Source organism: Podarcis vaucheri (genome assembly GCF_965113315.1).
Source record: "Podarcis vaucheri genome assembly, chromosome: 8".
Lineage (NCBI taxonomy): Eukaryota > Metazoa > Chordata > Lepidosauria > Squamata > Lacertidae > Podarcis > Podarcis vaucheri.
Window position 1 is genome coordinate 18007460 of NC_138766.1, and position 6645 is coordinate 18014104.

Sequence of the window (6645 nt, forward strand, 5' to 3'; positions counted from 1 at the left end):
GCAGGAAGACAGTGTTGATTTAGAACAGTGGTTTGCAGAGGGGCATAGTCCAGAGGGGAAAAGCTGGGAAATCCTGGGTGAGGAACAGCTAGAAGAGGGCACACCAGGAGAGAGACAGCTGGCAGATTCAGTGTCCTTGGACAGCATTCCTGGCCCCCTTTGCCTGAGACTAGATGGGCTTAGAAAGGGATAGAACAGAAAGTGTTACGGCAACAAGCTCAGATTACCTGATGTAGGAGTGACGTAGATTAATGGGGATGGAGGAAGTGAACCTTTACTGGGAGCAACACCATTTTTTAAGAGAGAAATGCATTCCTTTGTCTCTGGCTGTGATTATTAAAGAACTTATCTGGTAAGAAGGCTCCTTTCATTTGATCTGCTTAATTACTGCCACTGGGGAAGGCATCCGATTCCCCGAAGCCTGGCACCATGTATACATACATGCATTGCAATGTACATATTCTACCAACAAGTACAATGACTTGTACACAGGTTTTGTTCTATTTTCTTAAGATCAAAGCCAGCCCAAATTAAAATATCCCCTGTAGTTACTGAAATGTGTTCAGCCTCAAGATCTGCCAAACCTCAAGGTAAGGTTGTTTGCTTTCATTTATTTCAGTTGCCTGAGATAGAACAGTAACACCCTTCACCACCCCCAAATCAGGGTACAATATTGCAGGCTGACAACATTATTTTGGCGCATGTGGCAGAAAACCTCACAAGCACTTGTGTCCGGAAGTGAATACAGTACAAAAATGGTAATAGCAAATTGCTGCCCTGTCGTGATGACAACCAAAGTCAGCTGTCTGCTGAGTATATGTTACTACGAACCTTTATTATTCCTTTTTTAAAAATAATTTTTATTAAGTTTTCCTTTTAACAATCCAGTCATATCACATTAATTATTCTAAATTATACCAATACATATTATGCAGTCTGAATATTTTGCCAAATTTTAAATTTTGTTGTGGGTTCCCATGTTCCGAGCTCAGTGAGGGTCCAGTCATCTCATATTTCTGCTGCTTTTGATGTTCACTTCACAAATCCCATCTTCCAGTCTTGTTGTTATCATTTTTCTTCTTAATAACCTCTGAGTTGTTTCCGCAGGCGAGTTAAACCAAACATTGTTATTTTTCTGTGTGAATTTTGTAAGGCTCTCCTTAAATCACAACACACTGATCCAACAGTCCTGCTCGAGCGGCAGGCGCCATTTTAGTCTGTTCCGATGTAATAAAGTCTAAGCATCTGCTCATTAATTTTCCCAGACCAGTTGCACCATAAATCAGTCTTTCCAGGGGAGGGTTTGCCAACTCAAACACACAATCCAAACATGATAACAAAGCAATAGCTCATCTCCCTCTCTGACTATCAATCTCGCAACTTAGTCTGTCTCATACAGTGGTGCCCCACAAGACGAATGCCTCACAAGACGGAAAACTCGCTAGACGAAAGAGTTTTCCGTTATGGAGGTGCTTCGCAAAACGAATCTCCTATGGGATTGCTTTGCAAGACGAAAATGTCTTGCGAGTTCCTGCGGGTTTTTTCTCCCCCCCCTTTCCCTAAGACGCTAAAACGCTTATCAGCTGATCCGATAAGCTGCTAATAGCGCTAATCTGCTAATCCATCAATGGGCTTGCTTCGCAAGACGAAAAAACTGCTAAACGAAGAGAATCACAGAACGGATTCTTTTCGTCTTGCGAGGCACCACTGTAATTGCGGATCCCTATTGAGAACTGCATCACTTTATTATTCATTCTTGACTCCTAGAGGATAAAGGGTAATTCCTGAGGACAGTGATAGGACATAGGGAGAAAAAGATGGGCCTGTATAAGGAGAGCCTTATAAAGCTGAAATCTTGGCAGGTGGTTCTGTAAGCTGGGTGGAGAATGTAATGGAGATTATCATATTCAGGGGTGGGACTCCTTTGCACAATAATTATCCCAGCATTTTCCCCCCAGTTTAGCACTGAAACAGCAAATATAGAGTATATGGCTATCCCTGTGCATTTTGCCTATTGAATAAGGGAAAGTGCTATTAACTCCTTCTCCTTGAGCAAGGAATAATAATATAATAATAATTTATTATTTATACCTCGCCCATCTGGCTGGGTTTCCCCAGCCACTCTGGGCGGCTTCCAACAAAATATTAAAATACAGTAGTCCATCAAACATTAAAAGCTTCCCTAAACAGAGCTGCCTTCAGATGTCTTCTAAAAGTCTGGTAGTTGTTCTTCTCTTTGACATCTGGTTGGAGGGCGTTCCACAGGGCGGGTGCCACTACCGAGAAGGCCCTCTGCCTGGTTCCCTATAGCTTGGAACCCTTTGTTTTCCAAGCACCCTAGAGAAGCAGGAATCCTAAACCTCCAATGTGCTTAAAAGGAAATCTTCTAAGTTCCTAGCTAGGGCCAGGGATATCTTGCCCCCAGATCTTTCCTATAGGGCTTGCCTCCAGATCTTGCAGAACGCAATATTTTCTGGTGCTACATTTGAGTAGATTATTTTTTAAAGGAATATGAAACTATGCAAGGCGAAAAATACAAAGTGTGCAGCCATGCAGATTTACATGTTTCCTGCTCCCCCTCCCTTTCCCAGTACAGTTGGAATTGGGTAATCGTTCATGAATGACAGAGGCTATATTGCTTTCTGGAGTATATGCAGGAGTGCAGCAAGTAATTAACATGCCTTTCCACTGTATGTTTGAGGGTATTTTGTTTCAATGAATGGAAAGTAAAGGCTGCTTGCTCTCAGGAGAGGGATTTGAAAATAGCAGCTCCACCGTTTGGATGTTGGGGACAGAATTAAAGGCGGGGAAGAGTGCAGCCACTTCTCACCTCAGCCACAGATCCAACAGGGGTTTCAAATAGCTCTCTGCCTCAGCCCATCACTTCATTCTGCAATACAGCCATAATAATAGGGTCTCCTTCACAGGGCTCTTGCAAGGTAATACTATACATAAAGGACTCTGCTTGAAATACACAATAAAAGCTAATTATCATCATAGGCTTTATACTTTGGTGAAGAGAAGATCACAAAATTTACACCAAGGTGTTCACAAAGGAGTCCATGAATGACTTCCATGTTTCTCTCTGCTGCTCTGAGTCCAGAAGAAGTTAAGTGTTGCTGGAAATAGGATTAATATACAGTGGTACCTTGGCTTAAGTACTTAATTCATTCCAGAGGTCTGTTCTGAACCTGAAACTGTTCTTAACCTGAAGCACCACTTTAGCTAATGGGGCCTCCTACTGCCGCTGCGCCGCTGGAGGACATTTTCTGTTCTCATCCTGAAGCAAAGTTCTTAACCCGAGGTACTATTTCTGGGTTAGCGGAGTCTGTAACCTGAAGCGTATGTAACCCAAGGTACCACTGTAGAAGTATGACAATGAAACTGAGAAAGACAAGGATAGAGGTGGCTGTGCAGTTGGCAATAATAGTTTCAGTTTCCAGTGGCTACAGTCAACTGGAGACTTTGCCTCATAGGTATCTGTAGATCCCTTCTCCTGAAAAAACTGAGCAACCTGAATTTGCTGGTGGGAGATTAAATTCTACCTACAAAGTAGCAATGGTTGGAAGCAGCCTAATTAGCACGACAGCAAAAGATGGGTACTCTAGTAACCTCCTGGTTGAATTACGGTAATATGTTGTTCATGTGGTGGCCCTTGAACACAACTTGCTTTTGTGTTATGACTGCTTGAATATTGGCTGGTATGCCTAGGTTTCAGCAAATCACACTATTTTTTTTAAAAAAATCTTCTAAGTGTGATTTTGATTGTTCCATGGCAAGTGGGGCTTGCATTTGGTACCTTTTAAAGTTGGTACTAAATGCAAGAAGCCCTACTGGGATTGGTTCTGCTCGGGAGCTCCAAATCAGAGCTCTGAAATGGATTCAGCTCTTGCCAAATGCAGGAGTTGCATTGCAGAATACAGGGATCTTCCTTTACAGTTTGGCTTGAGTTCAAGCTGAGCTGCGAAGGAAGAAAGGAAAGGATTGGATGATTGTTGAAGTTGGGTCAGCCAGGGCTTTTTTTTGCAGGTGGAGCTGAGTTCCTGGCACCTCTCAGTTGAGCATAGTTGCCAGTATAAGAGAACAAGGTTTATGGTGAATTCCAGCATCTATTTTTCTAGAAAAAATAGTACTGGGGTCAGCTGGTGTCATGGTGGTGCCTGAGGACCAGGCCCACCAGACTATTATCCCCCTTTGCCATCGGACATAAATTTCCCTGCCAGCCAGTTCTATGGAGTGAGCATGCAAAAATACACAGGGTAGAACTTAACCTCTGGCTGCCATTTTTGATAGCAGCTACATGTTAAGTGTTATGTCTAATTCTGCCCTAAAATAGAAGGCAGCGAGGCTTTATGATCCCTTAGAGGAAATTGTGAATATCTCCCTTCCTTCAACACTGAAGTAACCTCAGTACCCTTGAGGTCATAAGAAGATGTAAATGAGAGTTTCTCAGTAGTATGGAAATTGAGAGTAGCTTACACATTTATGATGTGTGGAAAGCTCGAGGTCTTTCCTCATATATCTTATTCCACCATTCAATGAACTGCAGCTGCTTAGACCAGAGGTCTCTGCCATATATATATATATATATATATATATATATATATAGTCCCTATATATGCATAGTTTTTTAGATCTCTTTTTTACCAGCCTGATTCCTCTTCATTAATAAGTGCAGGATAGTTAATTTTCAGCATGACTCTTACAAAAGAGCATTAACATTTGCTAGCTCGAGGGTGTCATCTTGTACCAGTTCTAATTTATAGTCTCAGGAAAGAAATCATTAAGGGCCTAAGTGAATGAGCTGTCTATTCCTAAATCAGGTTGATATAATTTGGTTAGAGGTCCCAGACCTAAAGGACAGTGAAATGGCCCACCTGAGTACAAACTGCTCTGCTGAAGTACACATCTTGGAAACACATTATAAAGATTTCCCTGGCAGACCCTTCCAATGTCAAGGCATTAATTTCAACCTTTAATCTTGTATTAGAACTGAGCATGCATCGGTTCCACTGAAACCATACAGCCGTGTGCTCCTCTTCTCTGGTGACTAAAGCCTTTATCACTCATAAAGAGACTTTATCACTCATATAGATGGACTTCAGTGGGGAAAGCCCAGGTTCACATCCACACTTAGGGCTTGTTCCCACTGCACACTTACCACAGTGACTGGGTCACAAAGTGATGACTACCAAGTGTCATCCTGAGCCACAAGAGACCAAACATTCCAGATCAATTGATTAGTGGGCTTCCCCCAATATGCCCCTATTGTTTGCTGGGTGTCAGGAGTTCAGGTTCCCAGCTTGATACATAGTAAGAGTAAGTCATTAAAAAGGAGGATTTATTGCAAAACCAAACAGATAGCTCTGGACGGCATTATCACTCAAGATGACCCTTCTGAAGACCCCTTCCGGTGTCTGCAGAATAGATTGAACCGGCATCCCTTTGCTTCTCATCTAGCAGCCCTCCCATTCACCGACTCTTTGGACTGATTGGATTAGCTCCAATCTCTTCCTGTTCTGACCCACTGTCTCTGTGCCTGTTCACTCCTGTTTGTGCTTCCTGAGAGCTTTGGCTGTGTTCCCATTCACTCTCCGCTACAGCCTTATCAGCTTGCCGTTCAAGGTCGGGAGAAGCTGAAGCCTGCAGCTGTCGGCTCTCCTCTGCCTGAGTGAAATCCCAGCCTCTCTATTCCTGGCTGCTTTTTGCAACCGGCTGCAAGCCTTCACTTGAAGCTGGCGTATTCATGACACCAGCTCTTGGTTTAGCTAGCATTTCTAAAACTATGGAACTTGAGTATGCATGGTTCCTTTGCATCTTTTCACATTGATTCAACCCTACATGCAATCATATAAAGAGTACCTTCATTTGCAAAGTTTTTAATCAGAGTGCTTTGTGGGGCTTTGCATCCAACTTGGGAGGGAGGTGGGGCATGGGGAGAACAAGGGTTTGCATGCTAGCCAGCAAAAGTAGGCTCAAAAAAGGATTTAAAAGTTTTCCCTGCTTCTTGCTAGCCTTCTTTGGATTTATCACATTGCCCACGTACACTTAGGTTCACAGCATAGAAGCAGGCGGTTACTTAGGAGGCAGCCAGCAGGAATGATTTACCTCTTCACCACATTGGCACAAGGAATATTGGGCTCGTGTGCATGTGTGTTTTGTTTTGCCTACTCTGGTTTGATATGATATGATTGTGTATATATTTGCATCAAAGTTCTGTCACTGGGGATGGGGAAGATGAGAGCAAGTAACGCCCCACCCCAAATCTCTGGGACATGACATAGCACTGCTCCAGGAAAACAGCCACACTAAGCATACCACCAGTTCAAGTGATAGCAAGGGAGTTTTTTGTTTTTCAGGAAAAGGGCAGGAGGGGAGGGAATAAAATTTTGGCCACTTTCTATATTCAAGGTGAGATGCATATTGTACAAATCCATGTGTGTCCCCCCCACCACCTTGGCATTAATTTTCTGGAGGCAATTTTGCACCAGACCAACCTTCGGTTTTTCAAAGATCTTTGGGCAAAATATTTCAGTCCAACACTCATTTCTTCCATGTGTTGAACACGAATAATGCAGGGAGTGCGAAGACACAAGGGAATTGAAGGAAGCAGCAGCTATGAAAATTGTGCATTCAATATACAAA